Source organism: Lathyrus oleraceus, chromosome 1 (assembly GCF_024323335.1).
Source record: "Lathyrus oleraceus cultivar Zhongwan6 chromosome 1, CAAS_Psat_ZW6_1.0, whole genome shotgun sequence".
Taxonomy (NCBI): Eukaryota; Viridiplantae; Streptophyta; class Magnoliopsida; order Fabales; family Fabaceae; genus Lathyrus; species Lathyrus oleraceus.
Window position 1 is genome coordinate 428,732,224 of NC_066579.1, and position 24,710 is coordinate 428,756,933.

A 24,710-nucleotide genomic window follows, 5' to 3' on the forward strand; every position below is an offset into this window, starting at 1 on the left:
AGACCAGCTATTGGCAGTCTGTTTCCTGTTTGTTTTGAGGAGTTAGATGTAAGTCCATTGATTGGCAGTCTGTTTCCTATTGAGTGTTTTGTTTTGACGTCTCAGCGTCTCTTTTCAGTGTTTTGTTTCGGCGTGCGTTAGCCGAGCTACGAGTGCTCTAATTCTTTCTCTGGATAGAGAAGATACGTAGGCATAGGATGCGATGTCCTAGCGAGCATGTTTCCCATTTCCCCGAACTACGTTGACTCTGATGTTTGTTTCTGACAAACTACGTAGGCCCAGGATGCGACATCCTGCCGAGTCCGTTTCCCCCGTCTTCTTTCATCTGTGTTTTATTCCAGTTTGTGCAGATTCTTTGAGCAGTTTATTAGCAACCTTATTCTATGCTTTTAAGCGTGGATCCCGTCGAGTACGGCGGACGTGAGGGGTGCTAATACCTTCCCCTTGTGTAACCGACTCCCATACCTTGCAGTCTCTGGTCATAAGACCATTCCTTTCCCTTTCTTAGGTTTACTTCGAGCGTTTCCTTTCCCTCCTCTGGGATAAATAACGCACGGTGGTGGCTCTGTGTCTTTTCCCGCCGGTTGTTTTTCGCGTTGCGACACCATGCTTGGAAGACAGTTCATAAGGACGATTGATCAAAAAGGTAGACCAAATGTCAAGAACACTTCATCTGACATCAGTAGAAGATCAACATCTGAAGAAAAGTTCAACCAAGGCAAGGGAATCCAGTGTCATGGATGTGAAGGTTTTGGACACATTAGAGCTGAATGTTCTACCTTCCTCAAGAAGCAAAAGAATGGACTATCTGTCACCTTGTCTGATGGAGACTCTGAGAGTGAATCAGAAGGATAATCTGCAAAACATGTGACTGCACTAACTAGTGTCTGTGCCTGTGATGATGACTCAAGGGGAGATGAACTTACATTTGATGAACTTGTTGCCTCATATAAAGAGTTATGTGTCAAAAGTGCAGAAGTGTGTCTACAAGGAGAAAAGCAGAAGAAACTCATCAAGGAGCTGGAAGCTGAGAAGAAGAAGCATCTGACAGTCATAGATGGTCTAAATGGTGAGATAACCTTGCTGACCTCTAAGCTAGATCAAATGACAAAATCCATCAGAATGCTGAATAAAGGAACTGACACTTTGGAAGAAATTCTAAAGGTGGGACAGAAATCAGGAACCATGTCTGGTTTAGGCTTTGTTAAGGAATCCTCATCTGAATTTAAAAGCTCAAAGGCTAAAGTTCGGAAAATCAAGCAGAAGTCACAACCAATGTCACAACATCATGGAAACAGGAGGATTAACCATCAAAAGAAGAAATTTCAAAGATGGAGATGCCACTACTATGGTAGATTTGGTCACATAAAACCCTTATGTTACAGGTTGCATGGTTATCCTAACCAGACCCCTCAAGTCAGACCTAAGAAGAAGGCATCTAAGCATAATGCCCCCATCAAGAAACAACAATGGGTTGCTAGATTAGCTCACACATCTCTAAGGGCATCTACCAAAGAAGACTGGTATTTTGATAGTGGTTGCTCAAGACATATGACTGGGATGAGCAACTTATTGGTAGATATACAACCTCATACTACCAGTTATGTGACTTTTGGTGATGGAGCTAAAGGAAAAATCAAAGGTGTTGGTAAGCTGGACAGTCCTGGAGCTCCAGAACTGAATAATGTGTTGTTAGTAAAAGGACTAACTGCTAATCTCATCAGCATAAGTCAGCTATGTGATCAAGGCCTCAATGTACAGTTCACTAAGGAAGAATGTGTTGTGACAAATGGAGAAAATAAGGAAGTTATGAGAGGATCCAGATCCAAAGATAGCTACTATCTATGGGAACCTAAAGTCTCAAACGACTCCTCAATCTGCTTCTTAGCCAAGGAAGAACAGGAAGTGAAGTTGTGGCCTAGAAGACTTGGACATGTTCATTTAAGAGGAATGAAGAAGATCATATCCAAGGAAGCAATTAGAGGAATCCCAAAGCTGCTTATTGATGAAGGAAAAGTCTGTGGAGAATGTCAGGTTGGCAAGCAAACCAAGATGTCACATCCTAAGCTTGGACATCCTACAACATCCAAAACTCTGGAACTTTTGCACATGGACTTAATGGGACCTATGCAGGTTGAAAGTCTTGGTGGGAAGAGATATGCTTATGTGGTTGTTGATGACCATTCCAGATACACATGGATAAGCTTCATCAGAGAAAAATCAGATGCATTTGATGTCTTCAAAGATCTATGCATAAGACTCCAAAGAGAAAAGGATAGTAGTGTTATCAGAATAAGAAGTGACCATGGAAGGGAGTTTAAAAATTCCAAGTTTGATGATTTCTGTTCATCCCAAGGAATAAGTCATGAGTTTTCCTCACCTATTACTCCTCAACAAAATGGAGTAGTTGAAAGGAAGAACAGAACTATTCAAAAGTCTGCTAGAGCTATGATTCATGCAAAGAAGCTTCCTATGCACTTTTGGGCTGAAGCTATGAATACAACTTGCTATGTTCACAATAGAGTTACCTTGAGAAAGGGAACTTCTTCCACTCTGTATGAAATATGGAAAGACAGAAAACCTACTGTGAAATACTTTCATATCTTTGGAAGCAAATGTTACATTCTTACAGATCATGAACAGAGAAGAAAAATGGACCCCAAAAGTGATGAGGATATATTCCTGGGATACTCTACTAACAACAGAGCATACAGAGTTTTCAACTCCAAAACTAATGTCCTGATGGAATCCATAAATGTTATTGTTGATGATAAAGATGAAGAATCCAATGTCATAGAGGATGTTGGAACATTCCTTGAGAATTCAACAGAAATACCAGTCAAGACTGAAGATGTACAGGATACTCCTCCTGGACTTGAGTTAGAAGCATCCAACAAGGTGCCCTCTATCAGGATTCAGAAAGACCACCCTAAGGATTTTATCATAGGAGATCCCAATAGTGGTGTGATTACCAGATCACAGGATAATAGCTCAAATTCCTGCTTTGTATCCAAGGTTGGACTTAAAAATGTGAAAGAAGCTCTGACTGATGAATATTGGATCAATGTTATGCAAGATGAACTAGAGCAGTTTAAAAGGAATGAAGTATGGGAGTTAGTTCCAAGACCTGAAGGGACTAACATCATTAGTACCAAGTGGATTTACAAGAAAAAGTTTGATGAGAAAGGAGTAATCACTAGGAATAAAGCAAGACTTGTGGCTCAAGGGTACACTCAAGTTGAAGGGGTTGATTTTGATGAGACTTATGCACCTGTTGCAAGACTTGAGTCAATAAGGTTGTTGTTAGGTGTTGCCTGCATTCTGAAGTTCAAATTATTCCAAATGGATGTGAAGAGTGCCTTTTTAAATGGCTACTTGAATGAAGAAGTCTATGTGGAACAACCTAAAGGGTTCAGTGATCCTAATCTACCAAAACATGTGTACAAGTTGAGGAAAGCTCTGTATGGATTGAAGCAAGCTCCTAGAGCTTGGTATGAGAGGCTGACTGAATTTCTGACTACTAATGGTTACAGAAAAGGAGGGATAGATAAGACTTTGTTTGTGAAGGATGAAGATGGAAAAATCATGATTGCCCAAATATATGTGGATGATATTGTCTTTGGTGGAATGTCAGATAGAATGGTGAAACATTTTGTTAACCAGATGCAATCTGAATTTGAAATGAGTTTGGTTGGGGAATTGAATTACTTTCTTGGACTGCAAGTTAAATAGATGGAAGATACTATGTTTCTCTCCCAAAGCAAATATGCCAAGAACATAGTTAAGAAGTTTGGTATGGATAATGCTAGTCACAAAAGAACTCCTGCACCTACTCATTTAAAGTTAACTAAAGATGAAGGAGGTTCTAGTGTTGATCAATGCTTGTATAGAAGCATGATAGGTAGCCTATTATATCTAACTGCTAGTAGACCTGATATTGCCTATGCAGTTGGTGTGTGTGCTAGATACCAAGCAGAACCTAAAGTGAGTCACTTAAATCAAGTCAAGAGGATTCTCAAGTATATTAATGGGACGTGTGATTATGGTATGCTATACTCTCATGGCTCTGAGCCTATCTTATCTGAGTATTGTGATGCTGATTGGGCTGGGAGTGTTGATGACAGAAAAAGCACATCAGGAGGATGTTTCTTCTTGGGAAACAATCTCATATCGTGGTATAGCAAGAAATAGAATTGTGTATCATTATCCACTGCAGAAGCTGAGTACATAGCAGCTGGAAGCAGTTGTTCCCAACTAGTATGGATGAAACAGATGCTGACTGAGTACAATGTCTCTCAGAATGTCATGAAATTGTTCTGTGACAATCTCAGTGCCATCAATATTTCAAAGAATCCTATCCAACACCGCAGGACCAAACATATTGACATTAGACATCACTTCATAAGAGATCTGGTAGAAGACAAAGTGATTACCTTGGAACATGTGGCAACTGAACTTCAACTTGCTGACATATTTACAAAGGCTTTGGATGCTAATCAGTTTGAAAATTTAAGGGAAAGTTGGGAATATGTCTTTCTGAGGAATTATAGCAACTAAGGATGTTAGGAATTTACTGTTTAATAATTCAAATTATTAAACAATTGAAAGTGTGCTCTGATTGGTCAACAGATAATAGTTATTTCACTTGCAATAAGTGTGTTCACAAGATGTTATGGGGGATATCTTATCATGAGATAACCTATGTACCTGCTGGAGTTCAAGAACATGTTCATGCAGGAGTGTTTCAAGATGTCATACACAAAGTCATGGCATCTGATATGGTTGTACCTGCTGGAAGTTATAAAAGGAATTATGGAATTATCCAGGATTTTTCCAGGATGTCAGACCCGATGTCATGACAGCCTATCCACAGAGGATTCAGTGTGAATGTCTGATGGTGTGTGATTGCACAATTAATGGCAATCTATGTATGATTGAAGATCTGATTTATGGTTGTAGTCTACTTGGTCAAAGCTGTGAAGCACGATCAAGTGGGTGTCGTCTTGATCAAAGCTGTAAAGCAAGATCAAGAGTGTGACTTCTTGATTGAAACTGTGAAGTAAAATCAAGAGTGTGTTTCTGTTAATTGCTTGTATTTTTGTTTTGTTTGAACTGTAATATTAAGTGTTGCTTTGGTAACATTTTTAACAAAAATGGGGAGTAACAAGAGGTTATGTTGTTGTTTGCTATCTGCTGCTGTTTGAAGTTTAACCTCTATGTTTACTAAGTGTATTAGCTAATTTGATTCTCTGCTTGGATGTGTACTTTCTGCTGCTGTGAACTCTATTGTGATGCCAAGTTGTTTTAGCCAAAAATTTGCCAAAGGGGGAGTTTGTAGATGTTTTTGATTGGCTGCATTTTGTGTTAAAACACTTACTGTACTTAGATGTCTTGATTGATGTCATGACATGCTTAAGTAGTATGCTGCAGGATTAGCTAATACAGGATTTATTGGAAGTCAAACTGAATGTTATGACATTCATCCCTGACAGCAGATGCTAAAGTATAGGCTAGTTAGTTTTTCTGTTACGTTTCAGTATTTATCTCAGGCTGATTTTCAGGAAACTAACAGATGTGCTAAAATTAAGAGACATAGCATATAGCCTATTTTCTGGATGTCAAACTGAATGTCATGACATTCATCCCTGACAGCAGATGCTAAAGTATAGGCTAGTTAGTTTTTCTGTTATGTTTCAGTATTTATCTCAGGTTGTTTTTCAGGAATCTAACAGCTGTGCTAAAATCCAGGATACTAACAGTTGAGCTAAAATTAAGAGACCTAACATATAGCCTATTTGTTAGCACCCTAATGTGTGGAAATTAGGTTAACTTGCTTAACCTTAATTTTAGGAAATTCAAGTACAAGGCCCAAGTGCTGCATTATAAAAGGATAGCAATCCTACTTTCAGCAATTCAGGGGTTTGAAGTGTGAAGATTTAAATATATCAGTATAGATCCTTGTTGTACTTTTATTGTGTCTTGAATTAGGTTTTACTTGTGAGCCAAGCAATTATCACCTAGATGATTGCATTGGACTAGGGTGTTTATTGAGTTGTAATTGTTGTGTCACTCTAAGCTTTTAAGCGTGAGTGCTGTGTTTCTTGATTAAAGCTTTTAAGCACAATCAAGAGTTGTTTGAAGTATATCTTCACCACTGACTTTAAAATTATTAAAGGTTGTAATCACTGCTGTGATTGAGGGGGAGTGAGTAGGAACTCAGGTCTTAGTGTAGATTGAAATTGCATTGGGTAGGTCTTAAGTGATAGTATTAAACTGGTGGTTTAAGTCCTGAATTAGTACCTCTTATAGTGGATTTCCTCCCTGGCTTGGTAGCCCCCAGACGTAGGTGTGTTTGTCACCGAACTGGGTAAATAATTCTCTGTGTTATTTACTGTCGTTTACATTTACTTTCTGCATACATTACCTGTCTGCGCAGAATTGGATGTCATAACATCCATTGTGACATCGATAGTCTGCTACTAGAATTTCAATAATTAATCGTGAACTTGAAAACTGGAAGAAGGGCCCCCCCATGTGGGAGTCTGAGAGGTCCCCTTTTATATCTTTTCCGTAATCCCTCAAATGTAGCAAGGTGGTGGCAATCATGGCTAAAAAGGTGGAGAAAGTGGCGGAAGACTAGGTTGTGGTGGTTGCCACAACCCTAGCTTCTTAACGAGTGGTGAGCGCCACCTTTGTAGCAACCACTTCTCAAGGGCTGGTGGTGGGCGCCACCTACCTCTTGGGCCAATATGGCGGGCGCCACACTCCTTGGATAATGGGCGCCAGAAGCCCATTTGCTTTGGTGGCCCATTATCTCTTTGAAAGCTTCATTTTCTTCTCTTTTTCTTTCCTTTTTTCTATTTTCCATTTTGCTTGCGGTAAACCTTTTAATCAATAAATACCTGTAATAAACATAAAATATTGCATAATAATAAGTGTTAATCGAGTAAAAAGCAATGCATATGGAGCCAAAAATACGATACGTTTTCGCGTTATCAAACTCCCCCATACTTAAAACTCTGCTTGTCCTCAAGCAAATGCCGCGTACATAAAAAAGTTTTGTAAAATATTTGCAGCATACATTATCAAGACTCGTAGAAAACACAGTTGCATTCAGATACTCATTCTAGTCTATAAACTTTACTTTGGTTCAAAATTGTATTAATAGGTACTCACTTCCACACTAAGGGTATCGTTAGAACACACAGTCACAATGTTGCAACCATAAGTCTCCCTCCTATACAAACCAATCTGAATCATGTTGTCATGCCAAAGCCTACCTTACTAAACATTCTTTTTATCCTTTTTTCATTTTGGCGCAATCACATTAAGCCCGTTATCCTTTCACATTCATAACAAGATAATTTGTTAGTGACTATGATCTCATAATTATTTATTTATTTCTTTTTCGCACTTTGGCTCAAATAACAATTGAAAATGGTTATATCGTTGGGCTAAATGACCGGGTGAGGATCACCTAACTTAGAGGGAACAACATTTTTCATACATTTCGTAATCTTTTCTTCTTTTAAGCCTGAAATCATACACTTATTTGCATCGACTTCTTGCGTAGTGTGTGCTTAGGATGGTGCTGACTACTAGATAAACTACTTAAGGAAATATTAAAGGATAGAATTTAAGGCTATGGCATGACAAGTACTCAAATCGATCTTATACTTAGGAGATTTAAGGCGTTAAAGCGATACCGATCTTATAAAGTTTTACCAAATCTCTACAATTCAACCTCAGTTTGATTTATAGTTTAGAATTTTCAAAAGATGCACTGTATCTCTAAGTCTAGATTTTTGCAAAAAAATTGTATGGCTTAAGTAAATAGAAGAATTAGTAAATAACGGAAACCACGCATAAAGACTCGACAACACATTGATATTTAACTTGACTGACACTTTAACAAAAAGTAAAATAACCAAAAAATTATAAAATAACAAAAGGAAATAACAATATTTTAAATCTAACTAGAAAGCGGTAAAGCTTCCTCCCCCATACTTAAATCTTGCATTGTCTCCAATGCAACGGCATAAGATAGGAAAGAAAGGTAGAAACTTGTTATTCTACTACTGACGCCTTTTTCCACGTGTACATGGACATCCACCATTTCCTGGCTAGTGAGGTGGCGTATAGTTTTGGAGATCTTCCATACGTATTGTCAATGTTTCCATTTCATCGATCAAGCCAAACATGTTCTTTCGGTTCTGAACGCGTAGTCGTGCTAATCATGCTGCATTTGGCGAAGGATTTTCATCATTTCAGTTTGCTGAGCTCCCATGGTTTGGATCTGTAGGTCTCGCTGAGCATCTAATTCTCTATGCCGCAGCAGTTCAGCATAAATCTCATCAAGAGTGACTGATGCCACATTTCTTCTTGGTCTTTGACTGGAAGATGTACCTGCAACATTTTCAAATAAAGTGTGTGTGGTGTGTGGATCAGTAGCGGGAGAAGTTTGCTCCGGAATGTGATCCTCATCAGTGTCCCTGCCAGCAGCTACATTCTCAGAAATGTGCGCGGCGACTTGGTTAGGCATCGGATCATTAGTATAACAATAATTATCCGGGCTGTGCACATCTGTGCGATTTGGATTTGGGAGGATAAAATCTTGTAACACATTATTAGCAATTATTAAATTAAATTTACCGTCACTCCTTCGTTTTACTAGTTTCATGCTCCTTGCCATGTCAATGGCATGATGCGGGAGTGGGGTTAGCCTGGGGAATTTTTTTTCGAGTCCTAGGACTCTGGCTATGGAGGTTATTAAACCTCCAAAAATAATCGGGCCTCGCTTCGCATTGACAATGGCTTGCATGTGAGATAGCATAAACGGGACGGTATTCACCAGTTGTGGCAAAAATGTGGCGAACAAATAAAAGAGTTCTTTTTCGTTCACCTTGTTATAATTTGCTCGGCCAAAAATGGTGCATGCTAATATTTGGCGGAAATGTCGAATAGTCGGGTTTTGAATTAAAGTGGCTTTGTTTCCCTCAAAACTATGGGTGACTGTACCGGTTATTGCCCTCCAAAATTGTTGGAATGCGCGTTGCCAACCCTCAGTATCTAGGACCTTGCTTACTATGCCATCCCCATGGGGGAAATGTAGCAGGTCCGCTAGTTGGGAAAATGTAAGGGCATATTCAACGTTAAATAAACGAAACTGGACAGTCCCACTAGAGTAGTTTGTGTTGGGTGTGAGACTAAAAACTAACGAGCTTAAGAATTCTAGTGTAATTGAGCATAGACAGGGTCCTTGAGAGATAGAAAATAATTTAAATTTAAAGTGTCTAGCATATAGTTAACACTATCTAGAATTCCTAAGGCAAATAAACATGGTTCATCAGCATACCTTTTTGATTCGATCTCTCTGGCACTTAAAGACGTCTACGTCTCCTCTTGTAATTCGCTTGGCTCGCCGTTTCTGAACACTATTTCGTATTCCCTCATCTGTGCCATAATGGATTTTACACTTTGTGTAATGTAGTGAGAATAGAACAAGAGAGGAGAGAAATATGTAAATGGGAGATGTGGTTTGTTGATGTAATATTGGTGGTTTATATAGAGGTGATGGTTGTTGGAAAATTAATTAGTAAATAAATTGCATTTATGGTTTTTTATGTCTTAGTCAAAGAGTGGTTGAAAGTGGTTGAATGGAATTAAGGCAATGTCTTGCATGCAAGGGACAACACCATAAAAGTGATATGAATGGTCAAATACACAACCTGCGCGTGCAGGCTTATGTAGTGGCTTGCGCAACTTTTGGTGTTGGTGGCGGGCGTTACTATGGGCCCTGTGGCGGGCGCCACAACCCTCACATGGGCGCCACAACTGTGTGTGGCAGGTGCCACATGCAGTGTGGTTTCCCATGTGTGTGCCTTTATTTTGCTTTGACCATGGAATTTCAATGGAATCCAGTTTACCAATAATATATAGTGTATGGGAATAATAAACATGATATATTGGAATGGAATTTAATCGCAAAATTGACAAACAAAAGAATCGAGTAGACGAGAAAAGATGAAATAATTTGTCTACTGGAATAAAAAGAAATGAACTAATTAAATAAATCCCAATGTGTAACAGCAAATAACAATAAAATTCCAAACAAGAAAATAAAATAAAATAAAAGTAAGTAAATCGGTAATACTATAATAAATTAGCCATTACGGCGAATGCTGGTAGGAGGAGCGAACGAGTAGAAGTGTTGGTAAATATGATCCAGGTTCTCTGTCACTACATCCATAAAGTCATGGAATTCCATGCGGAGGGTGCTCATCTCGCCTCTCAGATTGGCGACATCTGTCTGAACAGCTTCGATGGCAGCAGCATGATCGATGAGAGGTGCAGCAGGTATAACTGGGGTATGTGATTCAACATCAGAGAGATAATTTTCAAAGTGGTCGTAGATTTGGGGTGTCTCTGGAGGAGAAGGTGGTGCATCTTGTGGTTCATCCAAATCATAGAGCCAGTTGTTCCTATCATGTACACTCGTCCTAGGGTCTGGCAGGGTAAACAGGTGTACTAATTTGTTGTTAATGAGGAATTTAAACACATTCGGGCCTAGGTTCCTAATGATACCGGTGTTGACACAAAATCGGATGTTCATAGGTCGTATAACCCATTGTGTGCGCTATCATGGTCACTAAGCCTCCCACTGAGATTGGTCCATAATCTTCCTGTGCTATACGGTACAGATTAGCTATCATGAATGTAGCAGCGTTAACAGGTCGGGCTTGTAATGCACAGTACATTATAAATAGTTCGTCTTTGGACACAAAGGTTCTGTTCTTTTCCTTTCCAAATAGGGTGTGAGCTAGGATCTTATGAAAGTAACGAATGGCAGGGTTATGGATGTCCTCTGATTGCATAAGGTTTGGCTCGGGATGGTTGTTTCCAGTGATGCTACCCCAAAAGAGGTCTAATTGATGGTCCACAAATATGTCTTCCTAGGTAATGGTAAAGGGATCAGAGCCATTAGGACATCCTAGAAGTTCATCCATTTCTCTGTGGGTGTAGCGGTAGTCTTTATCAAACAACCTAAAGGTGATTAGGCCTTTGTTAAATCCCATACCATGGTTTGGCAGGTACACTAGGGAGCTTAGGAATTCTAAAGTCAACCTACTGATGGAACTAAATTTTCTTTTGATAGCAAAGGTGTCCCAGCCTAGTTGGTTAATTAGGAACATAACATTGTCTCTTATACCTAATTTGGTCATGGTGTCTTCATCTGGGTATAAGGTTAGTATCATTTCTATCTGAAATAGAGTCTTAAAACATCTCCTTTGAGCTTTGCCTCTGAAGATTATATATATGTAATCTACTTGTTGCATTGTGATAGTCAGTAGCTACATAAAATCAAGTAGATAATAGCATTAAGTTAGTAATGGTCAATAATACAGAAATGTACCAATTAACTTTATGAGAAATAAATAAAGAAGAAAACAAAGAAATGAAAATTAAGCAATAGTAATAATTATAAATTTGTGATGAAATTAATTAGTTAAAGACAGAGTGTGAGTTGTCTCCCACCAAGCGCTTTGTTTATTGTCGTAAGCTCGACAGAAATAGGATAGGTATTATTCTTTCGAATGAGCGCGAGGCTCGGCAAGCTTAAGATTTGCAATGAAATCATTGTTATCAATGTTGTGGTAATGTTTCAAACATTATCCGTTTAGTTTGAATGGTTCGCTTGTTTTTCCTTTTATCTTTATTGCTCCATTCGGAAAGATATTGGTAATTTCGAAGGGACCGAACCATCTAGAACGAAGTTTTTCGGGAAAGAGTCTGAGGCGGGAGTTAAACAGGAGTATTTTGTCGGCTTGGTTAAACTCTTTCCTCAATATGCGATTGTCGTGCCATTTTTTTGTTCTTTCTTTATAGATTCGGGAATTCTCATACGCATCTAGCCTAAGTTCTTCTAGTTCATGGATATCTAATATTCTTTTCTCGCATGCGGAAGTATAATTGAGATTAAGGGTCTTAATGGACTAATATGCTATATGTTCTAATTTTACTGGTAGGTGACATGATTTTCCATAAACTAGCTTAAAAGGTGTGGTTCATATTGGGGTCTTATAATAAGTTGTCCTATATGCCCACAGGGCTTCTGGTAATTTTGAGGACCAATCTTTCCTAGAGGTGACAACTATCTTTTCTAAGATTTGTTTAATTTCTCGGTTTGAGACTTCTACTTGCCCACTCATCTGTGAGTGATAGCGTGTTGCTATGTGGTGCCGGACTCCATATTTCAGTAATAGCTTTTCAAAAATCTTTGAAATAAAATGGGAGCCACCATCACTGATGACAAGTCTCGGCATTCCGAATCTAGGGAAGATTATTCGCTTAAAGAGTCTAATTACCACTCGTGTGTCGTTTTTTGGAGAGACTATGGCCTCAATCCATTTTGATACGTAATCGTCCGCAACAAGGATATACTTGTTACCAAAAGAAGATGGGAAAGGTACCATAAAATCGATTCCCCAAACATCGGAGACTTCTACTTCCGAAATTCCTTTCAGCAGCATCTCGTCGCGTCTAGATATGTTGCCAGTGCGTTGACACCGGTCGCAATTTGTGATCGCGATGTGGACATCTTTCCACAGAGTGGGCCAAAAGAGGTCGGCTTACAAGATCTTAGCCCAATTTTTTGAGGTGCTTGCATGTCCTCCATAGGGAGCAGAATGACAATGGGAGATTACGTTTTCTACCTCATCCTCGGGGACACATTGATGGAAAATGTCGTTGGCGCCTCTCTTGAAAAGTAGAGGCTCATCCCAATAGTAGTGTTTAAGATCGTGGAAGAATTTTTTCTTTTTTGGTAGGTCAAGTCTGGCGGAAGCACCTTAGCTGCTAAGTAGTTGACGAAGTCAGCGTACCATGGTAGTGCGGTTTGGGTGTAAATTGCTTCCACTACTTCGTTTGTTTTGGTATCCTTATGGGTTAACGCATCTTTAGTTGTATTACTTTTTAATTGGGCTATGAGTCTTTCGTACGGAAAATCATCGTTTATAGGTGTAAGACCCCAATTTTGTCCCTAAGATCCCTCATGGCATCATATCATATCATATCATTGCCTCAAGGATCCTTGTGCACTTTGCTCCTTTCCCAGTGGGTGGGTTATCTTTTGAGAGTGGTTCTTGATCACCAAGCATGTTTTGCATTTGTATATCATTGCTTTTCATTTGTTTACTAATCAAAAGTACAAAAATATGTCATCTAACCTTGTTACTTGCAGATGAAGCAACACTAGGTCAAGACAGTCAAAGGCATTCATTGAGCAATAGATGGTGGCCATTCTTGAGAATTTGGGCACCATGATCATTCATAATAAGTTCATATGAGTTGTGATATCATTTTGAATCAAGATCTCAAGTGGTAGAGGCTTGGATTTCATCAGAGCATAACCAGGTCAACTGAAACCCTAGAAAAGTCAACACAAGTCAATTGTGCATTCAATCATGGATTTGAAGGTGGGAGATGGTTAGAGATACCTCATTCATGTCCATACAAGTCTCATTTAACATTTCAAACATCAACAATGAAGAATTTGAGGTCAGATGAAAAGTTGTCAAAAATAGTAAGTGACCTGTAATTTCAAACTGCCAAAAATGGAAAGGTCTTCTCCTCAAATTTACATCATCAAGAAAGCTTCAAATCAAATTTTGTCCAACATGAAAGTTGAAGATCTTGCTCTCACCTTTCCAAAAAGTCCAAGAACATGAAATTCTCATCTGTGGTTAAGAAATTATGGATCAATCATTGCCAAGAAATTTTGAACTTCAAGAAGGCATAACTTTTGAACCAAAAGGGCAAATGGAGTGGTTCTTTTTGGAACATTTCTCTCTTGATCTCTACTATCATAATCATGCATTACATTTCATCAATTCTCATCATAAAAATATTGGATTTTTCACTTGAAATTCATTTGAATTTTGGAGGGAAATCTCCAATTTAAAAAATATGCATTGCCTTCACTTCCAACCATTGGCATTTGATTCTGTCGCGGTGTATTCGTCACTTTATGATTTATTGATTAAATCAAAAGCAAAGCATACAAAGAATCGAGTCGCCACCGCACTTTTATTTATCCTAAGGAATGGTTAAAAAGCGAACAAAAACCTAAGAAGTTTTACACGTAGAAAACTAATAAAAAGATCAGAGAGTCTGGGTAAGGGGTAAATTACGCAATGGGAAGGTGTTAGGCACCCACAACGTCCTAGGTACTCCTAGGGAGCCCTTTTCACACTTGTTGTATAAAAAAAGTTATTTGTTTATGACATATTGTGCAGACATGAATGGGAAGATGAGTAAAGAATGTACAATTTTTATTGTTTTTGTGTTTGAACGGATGAACCCGTTGCCTACGTACCTTCCATCAAAGGTAAGGATCAAAACGCCGTAGTTCGGCTAAAAGATTTCCAAAAATTTGTGGGTTCATTTTAAAACACAAGCACTAAGGCTTTTCATTACCAATGGGAGAAAACTCAACCTGAATCAACAATCCACCATGCGAGGACGGCTTCGACGTACTAGAGGGGTTAACCCTGTTTTCAGTACGGAAGTCTTACAATCAACTCACTAAGGATAAGGTAAGATTTACATCAACCACTATGGTAATTGAAACCTATGGCTAATGTATGAAAACGTATTAACAATGGACAAAGCCACAAAACAATTGAATGGGTGAAGTTAATTGATTATGAGTATTCACAAAATATGGTCAAGGTATGATTAGGATTGATTCAAAGAAGTGTTATGAAATGGAGTTTGAAAAGTCAAGGACTTAAGGTCCAGGTTTCTAATTTGAAAAGACATGAAGATGTTTGCACAACAAGTCAAAGTTTTTTGAAAGTAAAGTGTGAAAAGGTTTAGGACAAAGAGGGTGAATGGATAATGGAGTGTAAAACTTCTCAGAAAGGTTCACCTCTTGAGATCATATAGAAGATGATTCAAGTGTGTCCTTAGGAATAGGCAAATGAGCAATAACAAATAAGCAAACAAAATGATACCGGAGGCCAATTGCTGGGCTTATACCAATCTCACAACAAAGGTGGATACCGGATACCACTAGATGGATTTACACCAGTCTCTTAAAACAAACAGGGATGTCAGATGCCAATAAATGGACTTATTCCAACCTCCTAAAACAACAAAACCTGGATATCAGATGCCAATCTATCTGGACTTACTCTAATCTCCAACAGATGATCATAGGAATGCAAATGCCAACAACATGGTCTTACAATTGCATCCTCACATACAACAAACAAACAGAAGCAATGGACATAAGTGGCCAATGAAATGGTCTTACACTCAATCCCTTCCAAATCATAGGAACAATGGCCAATTAATGGACTTACAGTTGTCCTCAATGGGTAAACCAAAGATGGTCACAAAGATATGAAATGATGATCATGCAATAATGAACAATTAATGATGATAAATGCACAAAGGCAAACAAGCAAACATGTACAGATGAACCAAGCAATCAATCAAACAAAGTCATTTAGCACACACTATATCCAAGCAATTAGGCTCAAGCAAGGGTTAGACTTTAAAGTCAACTGGAATGGGGTAAAAGGTGCTCTTAACCTTAACATTGAGAGTTAAGGTGAAGCAGATGAAAGGATATGAGGGGTGTGCCTCATGCTCTTATCCCTGGTCAGGGAGAGCTTTGAATGTCAGAAGGTGTGGGAGTTCAGAAAGTTGGAACTCTCTCCACAAGTTAATGACTCGATAGATCTTGGGTTAAGATCCACAATGCTACAACATGTAATGTGAGCAAAGGGAAGACACACAGAATAGTAGGAGATGGACTACACATCTCTTCTATCTACCAATTGCCTCATATGAGGTTTTTTCCTGCTTGGGGACAAAGATAAACAATCACAAACATTGCCTCTTAAGGAGGACTTCAGACAGGTGCCTGGCCAAGTAACAGGCCAGGTCTTCCAGACTACATGAAGAAGAGATGCTATACCTCAATGCTTAAGCTATCAAGCAAAACAAAAGCAAGTTCACAATGAACTATAGCAACTAAATGTACCTGTGGAAACATCAAACAAATCAGTATATTATACAGACAATCAACCAACAGTTAATGCAACAGACAACCAATATAGGCAAAGGCATAAGCCACAAGTCAATCTCAATTGAATCAACTTCAACCTACAAAACACACATTAGTAAGCAAAAGCAAATATCTAATGCCCTCAAGATGAGGCATCATCAATTGTGTAACTTGCATGTGCAACCTGAAACAAAGCTTCAAACATGAGAAGCAAATCCTTAGGCCAAAGCCTAGGATCCAAGATAAGGAAAAATTTTAAAACATAACAGGAAAAATGACCAAAATCAAGATTTATCAAATAAGAACAAAGTCCAATTGGTCTCATGTCAAAACTATGCACCAAATCCATTTCATAAGCAAATCATGTCAAACTATGCAAATTGGAATCACATTGGAGCAAACAGAATGATCACAAGCATATTAATTCCAAAATGGCTCAATAAATTCCAAGAAAAATAATGTCTAAATAGAACATATCAAAGGATCAGAAAACCAAAAATCATGTCAATTGGATAAGTGGAAGCATGTCAAAGAAAATCAACAAGTCAAAGCATGTTCAAGCAAGCTCATACAAGGCACTAAATCATGCATCAACTTCAAGCAAACATAAAAAAGAAACCAAACATGATAAATGAATGAAACCAAAGCCATGGCAAACTCCAAGATGTCTATAATACACATGCCAAAGTTCAAGTCCATCCAATAAGCCACAAGAATTTCACAAATCATATGAGATCATGACTCACAAAAGATCCACAATTGGTCAATCACAGGGAAAATTCTCAAACAAATTGAAAATGAATTCAAAAATTCCAGGAAAATTCACAAGCAAACTTAACATCCATAAGTGTCAACATGCAAAAATCCAGATCAATTCAACTTCAATAGGCATGGCAAAGAAATTCCACAAATTGGACAAGAAATGGTGTGACATACATTGTCACACCTTCAAAGATCACATCATATCTCACAATCCAGAAAGGCAAAAATCACAAACCATATACCAAAATGTTCATCAAAGTGTTTAGATTACACATGTAAAATTTCAAGAATTTTAGATCAAGCATCATGATTTCATAAATGAAATGGCAAGCTATATGCAAGAAATGACATGTGAGAACAAACCCTAGCCAATTTTTTTTTCAACCGTGCACAAATTTATTAAAAATCATCAAAAAATAGAAGACATGGCAAGGATCATGGTGGAAAAAATCTCATGTGATTTGGATTATTATTGAGAGAGTTATGATTTTTTCAATGTGAAAGAAAATAAAAAAAATGAAGAAACAAGTATGTAATCATGTACAAGTGAGATGGAATAAATGCAAAAAGAAAAAATGAAATTGCCTCGGAGCGGGATCGAACCGCGTGTGAATTTGAAAATCCAAGGCGCCAAGACCAAACGCGGTCGTTTTGGCCAATGCCCTAAGCGCATGCAGCACGCATGCATCGCGTGAATCCGCAGGAAACACATGTGAATCCGCAGGAAAAGCCGTGGCAAACGCGATGAAGGTTGCGGATAAATCCGCAGGAAATCTCCAGCCAGCAAGAACATATGAAGATCTTCATGATCTTCATGCACAAATTTTCCAGAAAAAATAGAAATCACCAGAAACACAAATTGAGCATATAATCACGAAGATCTAACATCACACAACACAAATCAATATGCATTTCATCAAATAACAACATCATGAACATGAATCGAGCAAATCCATTTTTGAACATGAAACTTTAAATCCACGAAGCTTCCTCAATATAGCATGGAATCAAATGATTTTTTAGCTCAGAATCATCACAAGAGAAAGATCTACAAGAATCACCTAACTAAATCAAGAAAGGAGAGGATCGATTTTCTTACCTCTTGTGGAGCAGCTTTCGATTTCAAGTGTTCTAGGTCTGGGCAATGCTCCAATCGTATCCTAACAACCTTATATGAGTGAATGGAAGGATCTTTGATGCTTAATTGGCCTTGAATCCACGGATTTGAGATTTCACCATTGATGCTCTTACTCCAAGCTGCTGCAATTCTGCACGAAAATCACTTGGTTCCAGCTTGCAAATTGCTCAAAGATGATGTTAGATGACGAATTGAACAAGGATTATGCAAATGCTTTCAAGAAATGAGAGAAAATTGAGAGGGATTTTGAGAGAAAATTGAGAGAAAATTTTGAGATCTGAATTTGTGAATTGTGCTTACTGAATTCTGTTATGATTACACTATATATACTCCTAATTAACCAAACCCTAAACATGTTTAAACAATGCTAACACAAATTAAGAGAATTGGAGGTGTTTTGACAAATTGACAATTTTCACCCTCACATATGCATGGCATGCTACAGTGCGAATTTTCACTTGAAATGCACTTCAAATATTGTTTGGATGCAAATAGGATTGGTTTGAAGTGAAAAAAAATGTATATTGTTCAAATGAATATTTTCCCTCCAAAAATTCAAATTAATTCACTTGAAAAATGCCATTTTTGTGTGATGATTTTTGATGAAATGTAATGAATGATTATGATAGAGCATGTCAAATGGAGATTGCTCCAAAAAGAACCACATGAATTGGCCTTTTGATGCAAAAGTTATGCCTTGTTGAAGTTCAAAATCCATTGCCAATGATTTGATCATAACTTGCCAACCACAAATGAGAAATGAATGTTCTTGGACTTTTTGGAAAGGTAAGAGCAAGATCTTCAACTTTCATGTTGGGCAAAATTTGAGTTGAAGCTTGCTTGATGATGTAAATTTGAGGAGAAGACCTTTCCATTTTTGGCAGTTTGAAATTACAGGTCACTTACTATTTTTGGAAACTTTTCATCTGACCTCAAATTCTTCAATGATGATGTTTGACATGTTATATGGGGATTGTATGGACATGAATGAGACCTCTCAAACCATCTCCCACCATCAAATCCCTGATTTTAGGCACAGTTGACCACAATTGACTTTGCTAGGGTTTTGGTTGACTGAGCCATGCCTTGATGAATTCCAAGCCTCTACCACTTGAGATCTTGATTCAAAATGATATCACAACTCATATGAATTCTTGATGAATGATCATGGTGCCCAAATTCTTCAGAATGGCCACCATCTATAGCTCAATGAATGCCTTTGACTGGTTTGACCTAGAATTTCTTCATCTGCAAGTAACAAGGTTAGATGACAATATTTTTGTACTTTTGGGTTAGTAAACAAATGAAAAGCAATGATATACAAATGCAAAACATGCTTGGTGATCAAGAACCACACTCACAAGATAACCCACCCACAAGGGAGGAGGCAAAGGTGTACAATGATCCTTGAGGCAATGATATGATATGATATGATGCCATGAGGGATCTTAGGGACAAAATTGGGGTCTTACAGATGCCCCTATTTAAGGTCATTCTACTCGGAGAGGTGAAGTTTAGAAATCTTCATCTTGACGCGGTAGAATGGGCTTAAATAACAGTAATGAGACAAATTTCGGTCCCTAAGAGACCTCATGATGCAGATGTATGCATGCAAAAGAAATAAACTCTGTGGGGATAAGGTTAGCACAGAAGAAAAGACGATCCATCAGAGTAATTCACTCACTAGGAACAGAGACTCTAACAGGACTCTTATGGGGATTCTTATTGGGGATAATAAAAAGGAATGCGTGAGCAGGACACGACTCTGAGTTGGGGAAAACAAAAATAGACCGGATACTTTACTGGGGAAGTAAAGGATTCAAATTGGGGAGAGAAAGAATTCCAAAGGAAAACACTTCCATTGGAAAGACTCAAGCTGACTCACACAATGCATGTACTGGGGAGAACGCCAATACAACAACACGAATAGAAACACAACCCCGCTGGGGAAATCTAACAAAGACTTTCCAGGGGAAGCCAAAGGATGAGATGTTACCGGTTAGTGAGTAACAAACTCGGGAAGAGTGAATATCTAAGACCGGTATAAGGGTGAGAGATATCAATCAACCAACCATCTGAGAAAGACCTGAAAAAGGTACATCAACTCAGGAAACAAAACAGACTCCACAGGGGACCAAGGTCATAATAGGGGGCAGACAAGAAGGAACACCAAGGATACCGGGTTGTAGGTATGTAACAGGTGACCGACCAAAGCGTGAATTGGTGTGTGTTCCAAAACACTCATCATCCTGAAGAAAGCTAGAAAAGCAGACTTGTTTATAGGATGGACATTTGATTCTGTAAAGAATGCAAATCCTACTCAGTCGGGGGAACAAACAAAGGATCCGACAAAAGAGTGCATGAGATATATTATCTATAGCCGTCAAAACGTAGATAATATACTTGCATGGAAGATTATCCTGAACCGGGTTGTAGGTTGTTTATAGGACAAAAATCCGAAATCGTGAATTGGTTTGTGTTCCAAAACACTCATCATCCTGAAGAAAGCTAGAACAGCAATCCTGTTTATAGGATGGATATTCGATTCCACAAGGAATACGAATCTTACTCGATTGGGGAAACACGCAAGGCTTCGACCGAAGAGTGAACGAGATATATTATCCATTACCGTCAGAACGTGGACAGTATACTCAAAAGGAAGATTATCCTGAACTGGGTTGTAGGTTGTTTATAGGATAAAAATCCGGAAATGTGAATTGGTTTGTGTTCCAAAACACTCACCACCCTGAAGAAAGCTAGAACAGCAATCCTGTTTATAGGATGGATATTCGATTCCACAAGGAATACGAATCTTACTCGACTGGGGAAACACGAAAGGCTTCGACCGAAGAGCGAATGAGATATATTATTCATAGCCGTCAAAACGTGAATAATAACCTCGAGAGGAAGATTATCCTGAACCGGGTTGTAGGTTGTTTATAGGACAAAAATCCGAAATCGTGAATTGGTTTATGTTCCAAAACACTCATCATCCTGAAGAAAGCTAGAACAGCAATCCTGTTTATAGGATGGATATTCGATTCCACAAGGAATACGAATCTTACTCGACTGGGGAAACACGCAAGGCTTCGACCGAAGAGTGAACGAGATATATTATCCATTACCGTCAGAACGTGGACAGTATACTCAAAAGGAAGATTATCCTGAACTGGGTTGTAGGTTGTTTATAGGATAAAAATCCGGAAATGTGAATTGGTTTGTGTTCCAAAACACTCACCCCCCTGAAGAAAGCTAGAACAACAATCCTTTTTATAGGATGGATATTCGATTCCACAAGGAATACGAATCTTACTCGACTGGGGAAACACGAAAGGCTTCGACCGAAGAGCGAATGAGATATATTATTCATAGCCGTCAAAACGTGAATAATAACCTCGAGAGGAAGATTATCCTGAACCGGGTTGTAGGTTGTTTATAGGACAAAAATCCGAAATCGTGAATTGGTTTGTGTTCCAAAACACTCATCATCCTGAAGAAAGCTAGAACAGCAATCCTGTTTATAGGATGGATATTCGATTCCACAAGGAATACGAATCTTACTCGACTGGGGAAACACGCAAGGCTTCGACCGAAGAGTGAACGAGATATATTATCCATTACCGTCAGAACGTGGACAGTATACTCAAAAGGAAGATTATCCTGAACTGGGTTGTAGGTTGTTTATAGGATAAAAATCCGGAAATGTGAATTGGTTTGTGTTCCAAAACACTCACCACCCTGAAGAAAGCTAGAACAGCAATCCTGTTTATAGGATGGATATTCGATTCCACAAGGAATACGAATCTTACTCGACTGGGGAAACACGAAAGGCTTCGACCGAAGAGCGAATGAGATATATTATTCATAGCCGTCAAAACGTGAATAATAACCTCGAGAGGAAGATTATCCTGAACCGGGTTGTAGGTTGTTTATAGGACAAAAATCTGAAATCGTGAATTGGTTTGTGTTCCAAAACACTCATCATCCTGAAGAAAGCTAGAACAGCAATCCTGTTTATAGGAGGGATATTCGATTCCACAAGGAATACGAATCTTACTCGACTGGGGAAACACGCAAGGCTTCGACCGAAGAGTGAACGAGATATATTATCCATTACCGTCAGAACGTGGACAGTATACTCAAAAGGAAGATTATCCTGAACTGGGTTGTAGGTTGTTTATAGGATAAAAATCCGGAAATGTGAATTGGTTTGTGTTCCAAAACACTCACCACCCTGAAGAAAGCTAGAACAGCAATCCTGTTTATAGGATGGATATTCGATTCCACAAGGAATACGAATCTTACTCGACTGGGGAAACACGAAAGGCTTCGACCGAAGAGCGAATGAGATATATTATTCATAGCCGTCAAAACGTGAATAATAACCTCGAGAGGAAGATTATCCTGAACCGGGTTGTAGGTTGTTTATAGGACAAAAATCCGAAATCGTGAATTGGTTTGTGTTCCAAAACACTCATCATCCTGAAGAAAGCTAGAACAGCAATCCTGTTTATAGGAGGGATATTCGATTCCACAAGGAATACGAATCTTACTCGACTGGGGAAACACGCAAGGCTTCGACCGAAGAGTGAACGAGATATATTATCCATTACCGTCAGAACGTGGACAGTATACTCAAAAGGAAGATTATCCTGAACTGGGTTGTAGGTTGTTTATAGGATAAAAATCCGGAAATGTGAATTGGTTTGTGTTCCAAAACACTCACCACCCTGAAGAAAGCTAGAACAGCAATCCTGTTTATAGGATGGATATTCGATTCCACAAGGAATACGAATCTTACTCGACTGGGGAAACACGAAAGGCTTCGACCGAAGAGCGAATGAGATATATTATTCATAGCCGTCAAAACGTGAATAATAACCTCGAGAGGAAGATTATCCTGAACCGGGTTGTAGGTTGTTTATAGGACAAAAATCCGAAATCGTGAATTGGTTTGTGTTCCAAAACACTCATCATCCTGAAGAAAGCTAGAACAGCAATCCTGTTTATAGGAGGGATATTCGATTCCACAAGGAATACGAATCTTACTCGACTGGGGAAACACGCAAGGCTTCGACCGAAGAGTGAACGAGATATATTATCCATTACCGTCAGAACGTGGACAGTATACTCAAAAGGAAGATTATCCTGAACTGGGTTGTAGGTTGTTTATAGGATAAAAATCCGGAAATGTGAATTGGTTTGTGTTCCAAAACACTCACCACCCTGAAGAAAGCTAGAACAGCAATCCTGTTTATAGGATGGATATTCGATTCCACAAGGAATACGAATCTTACTCGACTGGGGAAACACGAAAGGCTTCGACCGAAGAGCGAATGAGATATATTATTCATAGCCGTCAAAACGTGAATAATAACCTCGAGAGGAAGATTATCCTGAACCGGGTTGTAGGTTGTTTATAGGACAAAAATCCGAAATCGTGAATTGGTTTGTGTTCCAAAACACTCATCATCCTGAAGAAAGCTAGAACAACAATCCTGTTTATAGGATGGATATTCGATTCCACAAGGAATACGAATCTTACTCGACTAGGGAAACACGCAAGGCTTCGACCGAAGAGTGAACGAGATATATTATCCATTACCGTCAGAACGTGGACAGTATACTCAAAAGGAAGATTATCCTGAACTGGGTTGTAGGTTGTTTATAGGATAAAAATCCGGAAATGTGAATTGGTTTGTGTTCCAAAACACTCAACACCCTGAAGAAAGCTAGAACAGCAATCCTGTTTATAGGATGGATATTCGATTCCACAAGGAATACGAATCTTACTCGACTGGGGAAACACGAAAGGCTTCGACCGAAGAGCGAATGAGATATATTATTCATAGCCGTCAAAACGTGAATAATAACCTCGAGAGGAAGATTATCCTGAACCGGGTTGTAGGTTGTTTATAGGATAAAAATCCAAAAAGAAAGGCACCGGGATACCAACTAGGTATGTAAAGATGACCAATCAAAGGGAGCAACAGACATTACCAACAAGAGGGTAAATGAAAGAAGACTCGCCCGGGATACATTGATGAAAATCAATGATCCGGGGAACACAATCACTGGCAAACGGTGAAGGGACCCGCTAGGGATAAAATTGCTAGCATACGGCAATTATCCACAAAAGACTTGCTGGGGATATAAGTGCTTATTCAAGCGACTTAATCAAGCGAAGGGAAAATCAACATCGAATACTAGATGAAGATAACCACAAATAGGGGATTACATCTACCAAAAACAAAACTGGGTAGAAAACCGCAGAAAGGGAATTGTCATCGGTTGGGATGAACAACAAAAGTTAACTCCGCTAGGGGAGAAAACAGGGTTTATAACTACCAGTTCGTGGGTAGAAAAAAAAACCGCAAAGATAGGACTTACAACTGCTGGTTTGTAGGCAGAAGGCCAAAACATTCCACTGAGGATAAGATGAATGAGCGCCAGTTTGTAAGCAACTATCCATTTATACCACAGGGAAGCCCAAGAGACAGTTGAAAAAGGCCAATTTGGGACCAAACCAAAAAGGCGGACTGAATCAAGACTTGTCCTAATGAGGATGTAACTCAAAAGGAAAACTCATCCCAATGTGTGTTGGGAGGGAACGGAAACAACCGTCATCCACGAGGATGTATCTCAGTGGGGAAAGGCATGAAAGGATAGACACTTTCTGCTTAAGGGCTGACTCTATTTTGAGAGATTAAACACCCGACATCTGCTTTGGGAGAT